At 43.5% G+C, this 17,500-nt stretch overlaps 24 non-coding genes and 1 pseudogene across 24 annotated transcripts in view; all 25 read right to left on the reverse strand.

Annotated features, from left to right (window-relative positions):
- LOC143487247 (5S ribosomal RNA) overlaps positions 1 to 103 on the reverse strand; it is a 119-nt gene extending 16 nt beyond the window's left edge. The window contains exon 1 of the ribosomal RNA XR_013124057.1: positions 1 to 103. This exon is cut by the window's left edge and continues 16 nt beyond it. This is a non-coding gene — a ribosomal RNA (5S ribosomal RNA).
- Positions 104 to 694: 591 nt separating this feature from the next.
- LOC143487379 (5S ribosomal RNA) lies at positions 695 to 813 on the reverse strand. Its single transcript, XR_013124185.1, has one exon. It is a non-coding gene; the product is annotated as a 5S ribosomal RNA (ribosomal RNA).
- A 590-nt stretch (positions 814 to 1,403) lies between these two features.
- LOC143487248 (5S ribosomal RNA) lies at positions 1,404 to 1,522 on the reverse strand. The gene has a single exon (XR_013124058.1). It is a non-coding gene; the product is annotated as a 5S ribosomal RNA (ribosomal RNA).
- Positions 1,523 to 2,112: 590 nt separating this feature from the next.
- LOC143487380 (5S ribosomal RNA) lies at positions 2,113 to 2,231 on the reverse strand. The gene has a single exon (XR_013124186.1). It is a non-coding gene; the product is annotated as a 5S ribosomal RNA (ribosomal RNA).
- Positions 2,232 to 2,821: 590 nt separating this feature from the next.
- On the reverse strand, positions 2,822 to 2,940 carry LOC143487415 (5S ribosomal RNA). Its single transcript, XR_013124219.1, has one exon. It is a non-coding gene; the product is annotated as a 5S ribosomal RNA (ribosomal RNA).
- A 591-nt stretch (positions 2,941 to 3,531) lies between these two features.
- On the reverse strand, positions 3,532 to 3,650 carry LOC143487286 (5S ribosomal RNA). The gene has a single exon (XR_013124094.1). It is a non-coding gene; the product is annotated as a 5S ribosomal RNA (ribosomal RNA).
- Positions 3,651 to 4,243: 593 nt separating this feature from the next.
- LOC143487312 (5S ribosomal RNA) lies at positions 4,244 to 4,362 on the reverse strand. The gene has a single exon (XR_013124120.1). It is a non-coding gene; the product is annotated as a 5S ribosomal RNA (ribosomal RNA).
- A 590-nt stretch (positions 4,363 to 4,952) lies between these two features.
- LOC143487416 (5S ribosomal RNA) lies at positions 4,953 to 5,071 on the reverse strand. Its single transcript, XR_013124220.1, has one exon. It is a non-coding gene; the product is annotated as a 5S ribosomal RNA (ribosomal RNA).
- A 590-nt stretch (positions 5,072 to 5,661) lies between these two features.
- On the reverse strand, positions 5,662 to 5,780 carry LOC143487288 (5S ribosomal RNA). Its single transcript, XR_013124096.1, has one exon. It is a non-coding gene; the product is annotated as a 5S ribosomal RNA (ribosomal RNA).
- A 593-nt stretch (positions 5,781 to 6,373) lies between these two features.
- On the reverse strand, positions 6,374 to 6,492 carry LOC143487226 (5S ribosomal RNA). The gene has a single exon (XR_013124036.1). It is a non-coding gene; the product is annotated as a 5S ribosomal RNA (ribosomal RNA).
- Positions 6,493 to 7,082: 590 nt separating this feature from the next.
- LOC143487174 (5S ribosomal RNA) lies at positions 7,083 to 7,201 on the reverse strand. The gene has a single exon (XR_013123985.1). It is a non-coding gene; the product is annotated as a 5S ribosomal RNA (ribosomal RNA).
- Positions 7,202 to 7,791: 590 nt separating this feature from the next.
- On the reverse strand, positions 7,792 to 7,910 carry LOC143487450 (5S ribosomal RNA). The gene has a single exon (XR_013124254.1). It is a non-coding gene; the product is annotated as a 5S ribosomal RNA (ribosomal RNA).
- A 600-nt stretch (positions 7,911 to 8,510) lies between these two features.
- LOC143487113 (5S ribosomal RNA) lies at positions 8,511 to 8,629 on the reverse strand. The gene has a single exon (XR_013123927.1). It is a non-coding gene; the product is annotated as a 5S ribosomal RNA (ribosomal RNA).
- A 590-nt stretch (positions 8,630 to 9,219) lies between these two features.
- LOC143487249 (5S ribosomal RNA) lies at positions 9,220 to 9,338 on the reverse strand. Its single transcript, XR_013124059.1, has one exon. It is a non-coding gene; the product is annotated as a 5S ribosomal RNA (ribosomal RNA).
- Positions 9,339 to 9,928: 590 nt separating this feature from the next.
- On the reverse strand, positions 9,929 to 10,047 carry LOC143487229 (5S ribosomal RNA). The gene has a single exon (XR_013124039.1). It is a non-coding gene; the product is annotated as a 5S ribosomal RNA (ribosomal RNA).
- A 590-nt stretch (positions 10,048 to 10,637) lies between these two features.
- LOC143487289 (5S ribosomal RNA) lies at positions 10,638 to 10,756 on the reverse strand. The gene has a single exon (XR_013124097.1). It is a non-coding gene; the product is annotated as a 5S ribosomal RNA (ribosomal RNA).
- A 590-nt stretch (positions 10,757 to 11,346) lies between these two features.
- Positions 11,347 to 11,465, reverse strand: LOC143487115 (5S ribosomal RNA). Its single transcript, XR_013123929.1, has one exon. It is a non-coding gene; the product is annotated as a 5S ribosomal RNA (ribosomal RNA).
- A 609-nt stretch (positions 11,466 to 12,074) lies between these two features.
- Positions 12,075 to 12,193, reverse strand: LOC143487125 (5S ribosomal RNA). The gene has a single exon (XR_013123938.1). It is a non-coding gene; the product is annotated as a 5S ribosomal RNA (ribosomal RNA).
- Positions 12,194 to 12,783: 590 nt separating this feature from the next.
- On the reverse strand, positions 12,784 to 12,902 carry LOC143487417 (5S ribosomal RNA). Its single transcript, XR_013124221.1, has one exon. It is a non-coding gene; the product is annotated as a 5S ribosomal RNA (ribosomal RNA).
- Positions 12,903 to 13,492: 590 nt separating this feature from the next.
- On the reverse strand, positions 13,493 to 13,611 carry LOC143487477 (5S ribosomal RNA; annotated as a pseudogene).
- A 590-nt stretch (positions 13,612 to 14,201) lies between these two features.
- On the reverse strand, positions 14,202 to 14,320 carry LOC143487290 (5S ribosomal RNA). The gene has a single exon (XR_013124098.1). It is a non-coding gene; the product is annotated as a 5S ribosomal RNA (ribosomal RNA).
- A 604-nt stretch (positions 14,321 to 14,924) lies between these two features.
- LOC143487137 (5S ribosomal RNA) lies at positions 14,925 to 15,043 on the reverse strand. Its single transcript, XR_013123949.1, has one exon. It is a non-coding gene; the product is annotated as a 5S ribosomal RNA (ribosomal RNA).
- Positions 15,044 to 15,633: 590 nt separating this feature from the next.
- Positions 15,634 to 15,752, reverse strand: LOC143487386 (5S ribosomal RNA). The gene has a single exon (XR_013124192.1). It is a non-coding gene; the product is annotated as a 5S ribosomal RNA (ribosomal RNA).
- Positions 15,753 to 16,342: 590 nt separating this feature from the next.
- On the reverse strand, positions 16,343 to 16,461 carry LOC143487250 (5S ribosomal RNA). The gene has a single exon (XR_013124060.1). It is a non-coding gene; the product is annotated as a 5S ribosomal RNA (ribosomal RNA).
- A 590-nt stretch (positions 16,462 to 17,051) lies between these two features.
- Positions 17,052 to 17,170, reverse strand: LOC143487418 (5S ribosomal RNA). The gene has a single exon (XR_013124222.1). It is a non-coding gene; the product is annotated as a 5S ribosomal RNA (ribosomal RNA).
- Positions 17,171 to 17,500: the final 330 nt, after the last annotated feature.

The raw sequence follows: 17,500 nt of genomic DNA on the forward strand, positions 1-17,500 counted from the left end.
TATTCCCAGGCGGTCTCCCATCCAAGTACTAAGCAAGCCCGACCCTGTTTAGCTTCCGAGATCAGACGAGATCGGGCGTTCTCAGGGTGGTATGGCCATAAGCGAGAGAGGAGGTTTAAAATGGCCCTTTTATACAAGACTTTCACAAAGTGATTACACAGAGTTCACCAAATGATCAAATCCCGTCTTACAAAATGCCTTTGCTGTTTTTTCTTTCATTTGCTTTAACCTGTTACTCTCAGCAATGTGACAGGTGCTTATTTAGCTGTGTAACTGCATAATTGAGTGTAATTGAATTGCTGCAAAAAAAGTTGGGTTTTTTTGGAGGGATAATTATGCAACGTTTCTCTGCATGGGGCATTTATATGTATACGGCTGTATGGTTAGGTGAACAACGGTGAGTTCCTTCAAGAAGATAAGGTGAACTAGCTATAGCTATCCGTCCATGCGTTGAGTAAACACAGAGGCTACAACTTAAGCACGCCAGCTGTGCGCATGCGCAGTATTGCAGAGGACCAAGCCTGTGTGTCGACGTTTCCTCTTAGCTGGACGCATGTTTCTGCATGCTAGTTTTTTTTTGGGGGGGGGCAGATAGAGCGATAGAGAGGTAAGAATAATAAAAAAAACCTGAGTGACGAATCTCAAATAGACAGAAGAAGCAAACAAGAAAGTCACCATTTGTGAGCAAAGAAAAAGCTTACAGCACCTGGTATTCCCAGGCTGTCTCCCATCCAAGTACTAAGCAGGCCCGACCCTGCTTAGCTTCCGAGATCAGACGAGATCGGGCGTTCTCAGGGTGGTATGGCCATAAGCGAGAGAGGAGGTTTAAAATGGCCCTTTTATACAAGACTTTCACAAAGTGATTACACAGAGTTCACCAAATGATCAAATCCCGTCTTACAAAATGCCTTTGCTGTTTTTTCTTTCATTTGCTTTAACCTGTTACTCTCAGCAATGTGACAGGTGCTTATTTAGCTGTGTAACTGCATAATTGAGTGTAATTGAATTGCTGCAAAAAAAGTTGGGTTTTTTTGGAGGGATAATTATGCAACGTTTCTCTGCATGGGGCATTTATATGTATACGGCTGTATGGTTAGGTGAACAACGGTGAGTTCCTTCAAGAAGATAAGGTGAACTAGCTATAGCTATCCGTCCATGCGTTGAGTAAATACAGAGGCTACAACTTAAGCACGCCAGCTGTGCTCATGCGCAGTATTGCAGAGGACCAAGCCTGCGTGTCGACGTTTCCTCTTAGCTGGACGCATGTTTCTGCATGCTAGTTTTTTTTGGGGGGGGGCAGATAGAGCGATAGAGAGGTAAGAATAATAAAAAAAACCTGAGTGACGAATCACAAATAGACAGAAGAAGCAAACATGAAAGTCACCATTTGTGAGCAAAGAAAAAGCTTACAGCACCTGGTATTCCCAGGCGGTCTCCCATCCAAGTACTAAGCAAGCCCGACCCTGTTTAGCTTCCGAGATCAGACGAGATCGGGCGTTCTCAGGGTGGTATGGCCATAAGCGAGAGAGGAGGTTTAAAATGGCCCTTTTATACAAGACTTTCACAAAGTGATTACACAGAGTTCACCAAATGATCAAATCGCGTCTTACAAAATGCCTTTGCTGTTTTTTCTTTCATTTGCTTTAACCTGTTACTCTCAGCAATGTGACAGGTGCTTATTTAGCTGTGTAACTGCATAATTGAGTGTAATTGAATTGCTGCAAAAAAAGTTGGGGTTTTTTGGAAGGATAATTATGCAACGTTTCTCTGCATGGGGCATTTATATGTATACGGCTGTATGGTTAGGTGAACAACGGTGAGTTCCTTCAAGAAGATAAGGTGAACTAGCTATAGCTATCCGTCCATGCATTGAGTAAATACAGAGGCTACAACTTAAGCACGCCAGCTGTGCGCATGCGCAGTATTGCAGAGGACCAAGCCTGCGTGTCGACGTTTCCTCTTAGCTGGACGCATGTTTCTGCATGCTAGTTTTTTTTGGGGGGGGGGCAGATAGAGCGATAGAGAGGTAAGAATAATAAAAAAACCTGAGTGACGAATCACAAATAGACAGAAGAAGCAAACATGAAAGTCACCATTTGTGAGCAAAGAAAAAGCTTACAGCACCTGGTATTCCCAGGCTGTCTCCCATCCAAGTACTAAGCAGGCCCGACCCTGCTTAGCTTCCGAGATCAGACGAGATCGGGCGTTCTCAGGGTGGTATGGCCATAAGCGAGAGAGGAGGTTTAAAATGGCCCTTTTATACAAGACTTTCACAAAGTGATTACACAGAGTTCACCAAATGATCAAATCCCGTCTTACAAAATGCCTTTGCTGTTTTTTCTTTCATTTGCTTTAACCTGTTACTCTCAGCAATGTGACAGGTGCTTATTTAGCTGTGTAACTGCATAATTGAGTGTAATTGAATTGCTGCAAAAAAAGTTGGGTTTTTTTGGAGGGATAATTATGCAACGTTTCTCTGCATGGGGCATTTATATGTATACGGCTGTATGGTTAGGTGAACAACGGTGAGTTCCTTCAAGAAGATAAGGTGAACTAGCTATAGCTATCCGTCCATGCGTTGAGTAAATACAGAGGCTACAACTTAAGCACGCCAGCTGTGCTCATGCGCAGTATTGCAGAGGACCAAGCCTGCGTGTCGACGTTTCCTCTTAGCTGGACGCATGTTTCTGCATGCTAGTTTTTTTTGGGGGGGGGCAGATAGAGCGATAGAGAGGTAAGAATAATAAAAAAAACCTGAGTGACGAATCACAAATAGACAGAAGAAGCAAACATGAAAGTCACCATTTGTGAGCAAAGAAAAAGCTTACAGCACCTGGTATTACCAGGCGGGCTCCCATCCAAGTACTAAGCAGGCCCGACCCTGCTTAGCTTCCGAGATCAGACGAGATCGGGCGTTCTCAGGGTGGCATGGCCGTAAGCGAGTGAGGAGGTTTAAAATGACCCTTTTATACAAGACTTTCACAAAGTGATTACACAGAGTTCACCAAATGATCAAATCGCGTCTTACACAATGCCTTTGCTGTTTTTTCTTTCATTTGCTTTAACCTGTTACTCTCAGCAATGTGACAGGTGCTTATTTAGCTGTGTAACTGCATAATTGAGTGTAATTGAATTGCTGCAAAAAAAGTTGGGTTTTTTTGGAAGGATAATTATGCAACGTTTCTCTGCATGGGGCATTTATATGTATACGGCTGTATGGTTAGGTGAACAACGGTGAGTTCCTTCAAGAAGATAAGGTGAACTAGCTATAGCTATCCGTCCATGCGTTGAGTAAATACAGAGGCTACAACTTAAGCACGCCAGCTGTGCTCATGCACAGTATTGCAGAGGACCAAGACTGCGTGTCGACATTTCCTCTTAGCTGGACGCATGTTTCTGCATGCTAGTTTTTTTTGGGGGGGGGGCAGATAGAGCGATAGAGAGGTAAGAATAATAAAAAAAACCTGAGTGACGAATCACAAATAGACAGAAGAAGCAAACATGAAAGTCACCATTTGTGAGCAAAGAAAAAGCTTACAGCACCTGGTATTCCCAGGCGGTCTCCCATCCAAGTACTAAGCAGGCCCGACCCTGCTTAGCTTCCGAGATCAGACGAGATCGGGCGTTCTCAGGGTGGTATGGACATAAGCGAGAGAGGAGGTTTAAAATGGCCCTTTTATACAAGACTTTCACAAAGTGATTACACAGAGTTCACCAAATGATCAAATCCCGTCTTACAAAATGCCTTTGCTGTTTTTTCTTTCATTTGCTTTAACCTGTTACTCTCAGCAATGTGACAGGTGCTTATTTAGCTGTGTAACTGCATAATTGAGTGTAATTGAATTGCTGCAAAAAAAGTTGGGTTTTTTTGGAGGGATAATTATGCAACGTTTCTCTGCATGGGGCATTTATATGTATACGGCTGTATGGTTAGGTGAACAACGGTGAGTTCCTTCAAGAAGATAAGGTGAACTAGCTATAGCTATCCGTCCATGCGTTGAGTAAATACAGAGGCTACAACTTAAGCACGCCAGCTGTGCTCATGCACAGTATTGCAGAGGACCAAGCCTGCGTGTCGACGTTTTCTCTTAGCTGGACGCACATTTCTGCATGCTAGTTCTTTTTTGGGGGTGGGGGCAGATAGAGCGATAGAGAGGTAAGAATAAAAAAAAAAACCTGAGTGACGAATCACAAATAGACAGAAGAAGCAAACATGAAAGTCACCATTTGTGAGCAAAGAAAAAGCTTACAGCACCTGGTATTCCCAGGCGGTCTCCCATCCAAGTACTAAGCAGGCCCGACCCTGCTTAGTTTCCGAGATCAGACGAGATCGGGCGTTCTCAGGGTGGTATGGCCATAAGCGAGAGAGGAGGTTTAAAATGGCCCTTTTATACAAGACTTTCACAAAGTGATTACACAGAGTTCACCAAATGATCAAATCCCGTCTTACAAAATGCCTTTGCTGTTTTTTCTTTCATTTGCTTTAACCTGTTACTCTCAGCAATGTGACAGGTGCTTATTTAGCTGTGTAACTGCATAATTGAGTGTAATTGAATTGCTGCAAAAAAAGTTGGGTTTTTTTGGAGGGATAATTATGCAACGTTTCTCTGCATGGGGCATTTATATGTATACGGCTGTATGGTTAGGTGAACAACGGTGAGTTCCTTCAAGAAGATAAGGTGAACTAGCTATAGCTATCCGTCCATGCGTTGAGTAAATACAGAGGCTACAACTTAAGCACGCCAGCTGTGCTCATGCGCAGTATTGCAGAGGACCAAGCCTGCGTGTCGACGTTTCCTCTTAGCTGGACGCATGTTTCTGCATGCTAGTTTTTTTTGGGGGGGGGCAGATAGAGCGATAGAGAGGTAAGAATAATAAAAAAAACCTGAGTGACGAATCACAAATAGACAGAAGAAGCAAACATGAAAGTCACCATTTGTGAGCAAAGAAAAAGCTTACAGCACCTGGTATTACCAGGCGGGCTCCCATCCAAGTACTAAGCAGGCCCGACCCTGCTTAGCTTCCGAGATCAGACGAGATCGGGCGTTCTCAGGGTGGCATGGCCGTAAGCGAGTGAGGAGGTTTAAAATGACCCTTTTATACAAGACTTTCACAAAGTGATTACACAGAGTTCACCAAATGATCAAATCGCGTCTTACACAATGCCTTTGCTGTTTTTTCTTTCATTTGCTTTAACCTGTTACTCTCAGCAATGTGACAGGTGCTTATTTAGCTGTGTAACTGCATAATTGAGTGTAATTGAATTGCTGCAAAAAAAGTTGGGTTTTTTTGGAAGGATAATTATGCAACGTTTCTCTGCATGGGGCATTTATATGTATACGGCTGTATGGTTAGGTGAACAACGGTGAGTTCCTTCAAGAAGATAAGGTGAACTAGCTATAGCTATCCGTCCATGCGTTGAGTAAATACAGAGGCTACAACTTAAGCACGCCAGCTGTGCTCATGCACAGTATTGCAGAGGACCAAGACTGCGTGTCGACATTTCCTCTTAGCTGGACGCATGTTTCTGCATGCTAGTTTTTTTTGGGGGGGGGCAGATAGAGCGATAGAGAGGTAAGAATAATAAAAAAAACCTGAGTGACGAATCACAAATAGACAGAAGAAGCAAACATGAAAGTCACCATTTGTGAGCAAAGAAAAAGCTTACAGCACCTGGTATTCCCAGGCGGTCTCCCATCCAAGTACTAAGCAGGCCCGACCCTGCTTAGCTTCCGAGATCAGACGAGATCGGGCGTTCTCAGGGTGGTATGGACATAAGCGAGAGAGGAGGTTTAAAATGGCCCTTTTATACAAGACTTTCACAAAGTGATTACACAGAGTTCACCAAATGATCAAATCCCGTCTTACAAAATGCCTTTGCTGTTTTTTCTTTCATTTGCTTTAACCTGTTACTCTCAGCAATGTGACAGGTGCTTATTTAGCTGTGTAACTGCATAATTGAGTGTAATTGAATTGCTGCAAAAAAAGTTGGGTTTTTTTGGAGGGATAATTATGCAACGTTTCTCTGCATGGGGCATTTATATGTATACGGCTGTATGGTTAGGTGAACAACGGTGAGTTCCTTCAAGAAGATAAGGTGAACTAGCTATAGCTATCCGTCCATGCGTTGAGTAAATACAGAGGCTACAACTTAAGCACGCCAGCTGTGCTCATGCACAGTATTGCAGAGGACCAAGCCTGCGTGTCGACGTTTTCTCTTAGCTGGACGCACATTTCTGCATGCTAGTTCTTTTTTGGGGGTGGGGGCAGATAGAGCGATAGAGAGGTAAGAATAAAAAAAAAAACCTGAGTGACGAATCACAAATAGACAGAAGAAGCAAACATGAAAGTCACCATTTGTGAGCAAAGAAAAAGCTTACAGCACCTGGTATTCCCAGGCGGTCTCCCATCCAAGTACTAAGCAGGCCCGACCCTGCTTAGTTTCCGAGATCAGACGAGATCGGGCGTTCTCAGGGTGGTATGGCCGTAAGCGAGAGAGGAGGTTTAAAATGACCCTTTTATACAAGACTTTCACAAAGTGATTACACAGAGTTCACCAAATGATCAAATCGCGTCTTACACAATGCCTTTGCTGTTTTTTCTTTCATTTGCTTTAACCTGTTACTCTCAGCAATGTGACAGGTGCTTATTTAGCTGTGTAACTGCATAATTGAGTGTAATTGAATTGCTGCAAAAAAAGTTGGGGTTTTTTGGAAGGATAATTATGCAACGTTTCTCTGCATGGGGCATTTATATGTATACGGCTGTATGGTTAGGTGAACAACGGTGAGTTCCTTCAAGAAGATAAGGTGAACTAGCTATAGCTATCCGTCCATGCATTGAGTAAATACAGAGGCTACAACTTAAGCACGCCAGCTGTGCGCATGCGCAGTATTGCAGAGGACCAAGCCTGCGTGTCGACGTTTCCTCTTAGCTGGACGCATGTTTCTGCATGCTAGTTTTTTTTTGGGGGGGGCAGATAGAGCGATAGAGAGGTAAGAATAATAAAAAAAACCTGAGTGACGAATCACAAATAGACAGAAGAAGCAAACATGAAAGTCACCATTTGTGAGCAAAGAAAAAGCTTACAGCACCTGGTATTCCCAGGCGGTCTCTCATCCAAGTACTAACCAGGCCCGACCCTGCTTAGCTTCCGAGATCAGACGAGATCGGGCGTTCTCAGGGTGGTATGGCCGTAAGCGAGAGAGGAGGGTTAAAATGACCCTTTTATACAAGACTTTCACAAAGTGATTACACAGAGTTCACCAAATGATCAAATCGCGTCTTACACAATGCCTTTGCTGTTTTTTCTTTCATTTGCTTTAACCTGTTACTCTCAGCAATGTGACAGGTGCTTATTTAGCTGTGTAACTGCATAATTGAGTGTAATTGAATTGCTGCAAAAAAAGTTGGGTTTTTTTGGAAGGATAATTATGCAACGTTTCTCTGCATGGGGCATTTATATGTATACGGCTGTATGGTTAGGTGAACAACGGTGAGTTCCTTCAAGAAGATAAGGTGAACTAGCTATAGCTATCCGTCCATGCGTTGAGTAAATACAGAGGCTACAACTTAAGCACGCCAGCTGTGCTCATGCGCAGTATTGCAGAGGACCAAGCCTGCGTGTCGACGTTTCCTCTTAGCTGGACGCATGTTTCTGCATGCTAGTTTTTTTTTGGGGGGGGCAGATAGAGCGATAGAGAGGTAAGAATAATAAAAAAAACCTGAGTGACGAATCACAAATAGACAGAAGAAGCAAACATGAAAGTCACCATTTGTGAGCAAAGAAAAAGCTTACAGCACCTGGTATTCCCAGGCGGTCTCCCATCCAAGTACTAAGAAGGCCCGACCCTGCTTAGCTTCCGAGATCAGACGAGATCGGACATTCTCAGGGTGGTATGGCCATAAGCGAGAGAGGAGGTTTAAAATGGCCCTTTTATACAAGACTTTCACAAAGTGATTACACAGAGTTCACCAAATGATCAAATCCCGTCTTACAAAATGCCTTTGCTGTTTTTTCTTTCATTTGCTTTAACCTGTTACTCTCAGCAATGTGAAAGGTGCTTATTTAGCTGTGTAACTGCATAATTGAGTGTAATTGAATTGCTGCAAAAAAAGTTGGGTTTTTTTGGAGGGATAATTATGCAACGTTTCTCTGCATGGGGCATTTATATGTATACGGCTGTATGGTTAGGTGAACAACGGTGAGTTCCTTCAAGAAGATAAGGTGAACTAGCTATAGCTATCCGTCCATGCGTTGAGTAAATACAGAGGCTATAACTTAAGCACGCCAGCTGTGCTCATGCGCAGTATTGCAGAGGACCAAGCCTGCGTGTCGACGTTTCCTCTTAGCTGGACGCACATTTCTGCATGCTAGTTCTTTTGGGGGGGGGGGGGGGGGGGGCAGATAGAGCGATAGAGAGGTAAGAATAAAAAAAAAAACCTGAGTGACGAATCACAAATAGACAGAAGAAGCAAACATGAAAGTCACCATTTGTGAGCAAAGGAAAAGCTTACAGCACCTGGTATTCCCAGGCGGTCTCCCATCCAAGTACTAACCAGGCCCGACCCTGCTTAGCTTCCGAGATCAGACGAGATCGGGCGTTCTCAGGGTGGTATGGCCGTAAGCGAGAGAGGAGGTTTAAAATGACCCTTTTATACAAGACTTTCACAAAGTGATTACACAGAGTTCACCAAATGATCAAATCGCGTCTTACAAAATGCCTTTGCTGTTTTTTCTTTCATTTGCTTTAACCTGTTACTCTCAGCAATGTGACAGGTGCTTATTTAGCTGTGTAACTGCATAATTGAGTGTAATTGAATTGCTGCAAAAAAAGTTGGGTTTTTTTGGAGGGATAATTATGCAACGTTTCTCTGCATGGGGCATTTATATGTATACGGCTGTATGGTTAGGTGAACAACGGTGAGTTCCTTCAAGAAGATAAGGTGAACTAGCTATAGCTATCCGTCCATGCGTTGAGTAAATACAGAGGCTACAACTTAAGCACGCCAGCTGTGCTCATGCACAGTATTGCAGAGGACCAAGCCTGCGTGTCGACGTTTCCTCTTAGCTGGACGCATGTTTCTGCATGCTCGTTTTTTTTTGGGGGGGGCAGATAGAGCGATAGAGAGGTAAGAATAATAAAAAAAACCTGAGTGACGAATCACGAATAGACAGAAGAAGCAAACATGAAAGTCACCATTTGTGAGCAAAGAAAAAGCTTACAGCACCTGGTATTCCCAGGCGGTCTCCCATCCAAGTACTAAGCAAGCCCGACCCTGTTTAGCTTCCGAGATCAGACGAGATCGGGCGTTCTCAGGGTGGTATGGCCATAAGCGAGAGAGGAGGTTTAAAATGGCCCTTTTATACAAGACTTTCACAAAGTGATTACACAGAGTTCACCAAATGATCAAATCCCGTCTTACAAAATGCCTTTGCTGTTTTTTCTTTCATTTGCTTTAACCTGTTACTCTCAGCAATGTGACAGGTGCTTATTTAGCTGTGTAACTGCATAATTGAGTGTAATTGAATTGCTGCAAAAAAAGTTGGGTTTTTTTGGAGGGATAATTATGCAACGTTTCTCTGCATGGGGCATTTATATGTATACGGCTGTATGGTTAGGTGAACAACGGTGAGTTCCTTCAAGAAGATAAGGTGAACTAGCTATAGCTATCCGTCCATGCGTTGAGTAAATACAGAGGCTACAACTTAAGCACGCCAGCTGTGCTCATGCACAGTATTGCAGAGGACCAAGACTGCGTGTCGACGTTTACTCTTAGCTGGACGCATGTTTCTGCATGCTAGTTTTTTTTTGGGGGGGGCAGATAGAGCGATAGAGAGGTAAGAATAATAAAAAAAACCTGAGTGACGAATCACAAATAGACAGAAGAAGCAAACATGAAAGTCACCATTTGTGAGCAAAGAAAAAGCTTACAGCACCTGGTATTCCCAGGCGGTCTCCCATCCAAGTACTAAGCAGGCCCAACCCTGCTTAGCTTCCGAGATCAGACGAGATCGGGCGTTCTCAGGGTGGTATGGACATAAGCGAGAGAGGAGGTTTAAAATGGCCCTTTTATACAAGACTTTCACAAAGTGATTACACAGAGTTCACCAAATGATCAAATCCCGTCTTACAAAATGCCTTTGCTGTTTTTTCTTTCATTTGCTTTAACCTGTTACTCTCAGCAATGTGACAGGTGCTTATTTAGCTGTGTAACTGCATAATTGAGTGTAATTGAATTGCTGCAAAAAAAGTTGTGTTTTTTTGGAGGGATAATTATGCAACGTTTCTCTGCATGGGGCATTTATATGTATACGGCTGTATGGTTAGGTGAACAACGGTGAGTTCCTTCAAGAAGATAAGGTGAACTAGCTATAGCTATCCGTCCATGCGTTGAGTAAATACAGAGGCTACAACTTAAGCACGCCAGCTGTGCTCATGCACAGTATTGCAGAGGACCAAGACTGCGTGTCGACGTTTACTCTTAGCTGGACGCATGTTTCTGCATGCTAGTTTTTTTTTGGGGGGGGCAGATAGAGCGATAGAGAGGTAAGAATAATAAAAAAAACCTGAGTGACGAATCACAAATAGACAGAAGAAGCAAACATGAAAGTCACCATTTGTGAGCAAAGAAAAAGCTTACAGCACCTGGTATTCCCAGGCGGTCTCCCATCCAAGTACTAAGCAGGCCCGACCCTGCTTAGCTTCCGAGATCAGACGAGATCGGGCGTTCTCAGGGTGGTATGGACATAAGCGAGAGAGGAGGTTTAAAATGGCCCTTTTATACAAGACTTTCACAAAGTGATTACACAGAGTTCACCAAATGATCAAATCCCGTCTTACAAAATGCCTTTGCTGTTTTTTCTTTCATTTGCTTTAACCTGTTACTCTCAGCAATGTGACAGGTGCTTATTTAGCTGTGTAACTGCATAATTGAGTGTAATTGAATTGCTGCAAAAAAAGTTGGGTTTTTTTGGAGGGATAATTATGCAACGTTTCTCTGCATGGGGCATTTATATGTATACGGCTGTATGGTTAGGTGAACAACGGTGAGTTCCTTCAAGAAGATAAGGTGAACTAGCTATAGCTATCCGTCCATGCGTTGAGTAAATACAGAGGCTACAACTTAAGCACGCCAGCTGTGCGCATGCGCAGTATTGCAGAGGACCAAGCCTGCGTGTCGACGTTTCCTCTTAGCTGGACGCATGTTTCTGCATGCTAGTTTTTTTTTGGGGGGGGCAGATAGAGCGATAGAGAGGTAAGAATAATAAAAAAAACCTGAGTGACGAATCACAAATAGACAGAAGAAGCAAACATGAAAGTCACCATTTGTGAGCAAAGAAAAAGCTTACAGCACCTGGTATTCCCAGGCGGTCTCCCATCCAAGTACTAAGCAGGCCCAACCCTGCTTAGCTTCCGAGATCAGACGAGATCGGGCGTTCTCAGGGTGGTATGGCCGTAAGCTAGAGAGGAGGTTTAAAATGACCCTTTTATACAAGACTTTCACAAAGTGATTACACAGAGCTCACCGAATGATCAAATCGCGTCTTACAAAATGCCTTTGATGTTTTTTCTTTCATTTGCTTTAACCTGTTACTCTCAGCAATGTGACAGGTGCTTATTTAGCTGTGTAACTGCATAATTGAGTGTAATTGAATTGCTGCAAAAAAAGTTGGGTTTTTTTGGAGGGATAATTATGCAACGTTTCTCTGCATGGGGCATTTATATGTATACGGCTGTATGGTTAGGTGAACAACGGTGAGTTCCTTCAAGAAGATAAGGTGAACTAGCTATAGCTATCCGTCCATGCGTTGAGTAAATACAGAGGCTACAACTTAAGCACGCCAGCTGTGCGCATGCGCAGTATTGCAGAGGACCAAGCCTGCGTGTCGACGTTTCCTCTTAGCTGGACGCACATTTCTGCATGCTAGTTCTTTTTTGGGGGGGGGGGGGGGGGGGGGTGGGGGCAGATAGAGCGATAGAGAGGTAAGAATAAAAAAAAAAACCTGAGTGACGAATCACAAATAGACAGAAGAAGCAAACATGAAAGTCACCATTTGTGAGCAAAGGAAAAGCTTACAGCACCTGGTATTCCCAGGCGGTCTCCCATCCAAGTACTAACCAGGCCCGACCCTGCTTAGCTTCCGAGATCAGACGAGATCGGGCGTTCTCAGGGTGGTATGGCCGTAAGCGAGAGAGGAGGTTTAAAATGACCCTTTTATACAAGACTTTCACAAAGTGATTACACAGAGTTCACCAAATGATCAAATCGCGTCTTACAAAATGCCTTTGCTGTTTTTTCTTTCATTTGCTTTAACCTGTTACTCTCAGCAATGTGACAGGTGCTTATTTAGCTGTGTAACTGCATAATTGAGTGTAATTGAATTGCTGCAAAAAAAGTTGGGTTTTTTTGGAGGGATAATTATGCAACGTTTCTCTGCATGGGGCATTTATATGTATACGGCTGTATGGTTAGGTGAACAACGGTGAGTTCCTTCAAGAAGATAAGGTGAACTAGCTATAGCTATCCGTCCATGCGTTGAGTAAATACAGAGGCTACAACTTAAGCACGCCAGCTGTGCTCATGCGCAGTATTGCAGAGGACCAAGCCTGCGTGTCGACGTTTCCTCTTAGCTGGACGCATGTTTCTGCATGCTAGTTTTTTTTGGGGGGGGGCAGATAGAGCGATAGAGAGGTAAGAATAATAAAAAAACCCTGAGTGACGAATCACAAATAGACAGAAGAAGCAAACATGAAAGTCACCATTTGTGAGCAAAGAAAAAGCTTACAGCACCTGGTATTACCAGGCGGGCTCCCATCCAAGTACTAAGCAGGCCCGACCCTGCTTAGCTTCCGAGATCAGACGAGATCGGGCGTTCTCAGGGTGGCATGGCCGTAAGCGAGTGAGGAGGTTTAAAATGACCCTTTTATACAAGACTTTCACAAAGTGATTACACAGAGTTCACCAAATGATCAAATCGCGTCTTACAAAATGCCTTTGCTGTTTTTTCTTTCATTTGCTTTAACCTGTTACTCTCAGCAATGTGACAGGTGCTTATTTAGCTGTGTAACTGCATAATTGAGTGTAATTGAATTGCTGCAAAAAAAGTTGGGTTTTTTTGGAGGGATAATTATGCAACGTTTCTCTGCATGGGGCATTTATATGTATACGGCTGTATGGTTAGGTGAACAACGGTGAGTTCCTTCAAGAAGATAAGGTGAACTAGCTATAGCTATCCGTCCATGCGTTGAGTAAATACAGAGGCTACAACTTAAGCACGCCAGCTGTGCTCATGCGCAGTATTGCAGAGGACCAAGCCTGCGTGTCGACGTTTCCTCTTAGCTGGACGCATGTTTCTGCATGCTAGTTTTTTTTGGGGGGGGGCAGATAGAGCGATAGAGAGGTAAGAATAATAAAAAAAACCTGAGTGACGAATCACAAATAGACAGAAGAAGCAAACATGAAAGTCACCATTTGTGAGCAAAGAAAAAGCTTACAGCACCTGGTAATACCAGGCGGGCTCCCATCCAAGTACTAAGCAGGCCCGACCCTGCTTAGCTTCCGAGATCAGACGAGATCGGGCGTTCTCAGGGTGGCATGGCCGTAAGCGAGTGAGGAGGTTTAAAATGACCCTTTTATACAAGACTTTCACAAAGTGATTATACAGAGTTCACCAAATGATCAAATCGCGTCTTACACAATGCCTTTGCTGTTTTTTCTTTCATTTGCTTTAACCTGTTACTCTCAGCAATGTGACAGGTGCTTATTTAGCTGTGTAACTGCATAATTGAGTGTAATTGAATTGCTGCAAAAAAAGTTGGGTTTTTTTGGAAGGATAATTATGCAACGTTTCTCTGCATGGGGCATTTATATGTATACGGCTGTATGGTTAGGTGAACAACGGTGAGTTCCTTCAAGAAGATAAGGTGAACTAGCTATAGCTATCCGTCCATGCGTTGAGTAAATACAGAGGCTACAACTTAAGCACGCCAGCTGTGCTCATGCACAGTATTGCAGAGGACCAAGACTGCGTGTCGACGTTTCCTCTTAGCTGGACGCATGTTTCTGCATGCTAGTTTTTTTTTGGGGGGGGCAGATAGAGCGATAGAGAGGTAAGAATAATAAAAAAAACCTGAGTGACGAATCACAAATAGACAGAAGAAGCAAACATGAAAGTCACCATTTGTGAGCAAAGAAAAAGCTTACAGCACCTGGTATTCCCAGGCGGTCTCCCATCCAAGTACTAAGCAGGCCCGACCCTGCTTAGCTTCCGAGATCAGACGAGATCGGGCGTTCTCAGGGTGGTATGGACATAAGCGAGAGAGGAGGTTTAAAATGGCCCTTTTATACAAGACTTTCACAAAGTGATTACACAGAGTTCACCAAATGATCAAATCCCGTCTTACAAAATGCCTTTGCTGTTTTTTCTTTCATTTGCTTTAACCTGTTACTCTCAGCAATGTGACAGGTGCTTATTTAGCTGTGTAACTGCATAATTGAGTGTAATTGAATTGCTGCAAAAAAAGTTGGGTTTTTTTGGAGGGATAATTATGCAACGTTTCTCTGCATGGGGCATTTATATGTATACGGCTGTATGGTTAGGTGAACAACGGTGAGTTCCTTCAAGAAGATAAGGTGAACTAGCTATAGCTATCCGTCCATGCGTTGAGTAAATACAGAGGCTACAACTTAAGCACGCCAGCTGTGCGCATGCGCAGTATTGCAGAGGACCAAGCCTGCGTGTCGACGTTTCCTCTTAGCTGGACGCACATTTCTGCATGCTAGTTCTTTTTTGGGGGGGGGGGGGGGGTGGGGGCAGATAGAGCGATAGAGAGGTAAGAATAAAAAAAAAAACCTGAGTGACGAATCACAAATAGACAGAAGAAGCAAACATGAAAGTCACCATTTGTGAGCAAAGGAAAAGCTTACAGCACCTGGTATTCCCAGGCGGTCTCCCATCCAAGTACTAACCAGGCCCGACCCTGCTTAGCTTCCGAGATCAGACGAGATCGGGCGTTCTCAGGGTGGTATGGCCGTAAGCGAGAGAGGAGGTTTAAAATGACCCTTTTATACAAGACTTTCACAAAGTGATTACACAGAGTTCACCAAATGATCAAATCGCGTCTTACAAAATGCCTTTGCTGTTTTTTCTTTCATTTGCTTTAACCTGTTACTCTCAGCAATGTGACAGGTGCTTATTTAGCTGTGTAACTGCATAATTGAGTGTAATTGAATTGCTGCAAAAAAAGTTGGGTTTTTTTGGAGGGATAATTATGCAACGTTTCTCTGCATGGGGCATTTATATGTATACGGCTGTATGGTTAGGTGAACAACGGTGAGTTCCTTCAAGAAGATAAGGTGAACTAGCTATAGCTATCCGTCCATGCGTTGAGTAAATACAGAGGCTACAACTTAAGCACGCCAGCTGTGCGCATGCACAGTATTGCAGAGGACCAAGCCTGCGTGTCGACGTTTCCTCTTAGCTGGACGCATGTTTCTGCATGCTAGTTTTTTTTTGGGGGGGGCAGATAGAGCGATAGAGAGGTAAGAATAATAAAAAAAACCTGAGTGACGAATCACAAATAGACAGAAGAAGCAAACATGAAAGTCACCATTTGTGAGCAAAGAAAAAGCTTACAGCACCTGGTATTCCCAGGCGGTCTCCCATCCAAGTACTAAGCAGGCCCGACCCTGCTTAGCTTCCGAGATCAGACGAGATCGGGCGTTCTCAGGGTGGTATGGACAAAAGCGAGAGAGGAGGTTTAAAATGGCCCTTTTATACAAGACTTTCGCAAAGTGATTACACAGAGTTCACCAAATGATCAAATCCCGTCTTACAAAATGCCTTTGCTGTTTTTTCTTTCATTTGCTTTAACCTGTTACTCTCTGCAATGTGACAGGTGCTTATTTAGCTGTGTAACTGCATAATTGAGTGTAATTGAATTGCTGCAAAAAAAGTTGGGTTTTTTTGGAGGGATAATTATGCAACGTTTCTCTGCATGGGGCATTTATATGTATACGGCTGTATGGTTAGGTGAACAACGGTGAGTTCCTTCAAGAAGATAAGGTGAACTAGCTATAGCTATCCGTCCATGCGTTGAGTAAATACAGAGGCTACAACTTAAGCACGCCAGCTGTGCTCATGCACAGTATTGCAGAGGACCAAGACTGCGTGTCGACGTTTCCTCTTAGCTGGACGCATGTTTCTGCATGCTAGTTTTTTTTTGGGGGGGGCAGATAGAGCGATAGAGAGGTAAGAATAATAAAAAAAACCTGAGTGACGAATCACGAATAGACAGAAGAAGCAAACATGAAAGTCACCATTTGTGAGCAAAGAAAAAGCTTACAGCACCTGGTATTCCCAGGCGGTCTCCCATCCAAGTACTAAGCAAGCCCGACCCTGTTTAGCTTCCGAGATCAGACGAGATCGGGCGTTCTCAGGGTGGTATGGCCATAAGCGAGAGAGGAGGTTTAAAATGGCCCTTTTATACAAGACTTTCACAAAGTGATTACACAGAGTTCACCAAATGATCAAATCCCGTCTTACAAAATGCCTTTGCTGTTTTTTCTTTCATTTGCTTTAACCTGTTACTCTCAGCAATGTGACAGGTGCTTATTTAGCTGTGTAACTGCATAATTGAGTGTAATTGAATTGCTGCAAAAAAAGTTGGGTTTTTTTGGAGGGATAATTATGCAACGTTTCTCTGCATGGGGCATTTATATGTATACGGCTGTATGGTTAGGTGAACAACGGTGAGTTCCTTCAAGAAGATAAGGTGAACTAGCTATAGCTATCCGTCCATGCGTTGAGTAAATACAGAGGCTACAACTTAAGCACGCCAGCTGTGCTCATGCGCAGTATTGCAGAGGACCAAGCCTGCGTGTCGACGTTTCCTCTTAGCTGGACGCATGTTTCTGCATGCTAGTTTTTTTTGGGGGGGGGCAGATAGAGCGATAGAGAGGTAAGAATAATAAAAAAAACCTGAGTGACGAATCACAAATAGACAGAAGAAGCAAACATGAAAGTCACCATTTGTGAGCAAAGAAAAAGCTTACAGCACCTGGTATTACCAGGCGGGCTCCCATCCAAGTACTAAGCAGGCCCGACCCTGCTTAGCTTCCGAGATCAGACGAGATCGGGCGTTCTCAGGGTGGCATGGCCGTAAGCGAGTGAGGAGGTTTAAAATGACCCTTTTATACAAGACTTTCACAAAGTGATTATACAGAGTTCACCAAATGATCAAATCGCGTCTTACACAATGCCTTTGCTGTTTTTTCTTTCATTTGCTTTAACCTGTTACTCTCAGCAATGTGACAGGTGCTTATTTAGCTGTGTAACTGCATAATTGAGTGTAATTGAATTGCTGCAAAAAAAGTTGGGTTTTTTTGGAGGGATAATTATACAACGTTTCTCTGCATGGGGCATTTATATGTATACGGCTGTATGGTTAGGTGAACAACGGTGAGTTCCTTCAAGAAGATAAGGTGAACTAGCTAT

The sequence above is a fragment of the Brachyhypopomus gauderio genome, unplaced genomic scaffold, assembly GCF_052324685.1.
Source record: "Brachyhypopomus gauderio isolate BG-103 unplaced genomic scaffold, BGAUD_0.2 sc46, whole genome shotgun sequence".
NCBI classification, from domain to species: Eukaryota; Metazoa; Chordata; class Actinopteri; order Gymnotiformes; family Hypopomidae; genus Brachyhypopomus; species Brachyhypopomus gauderio.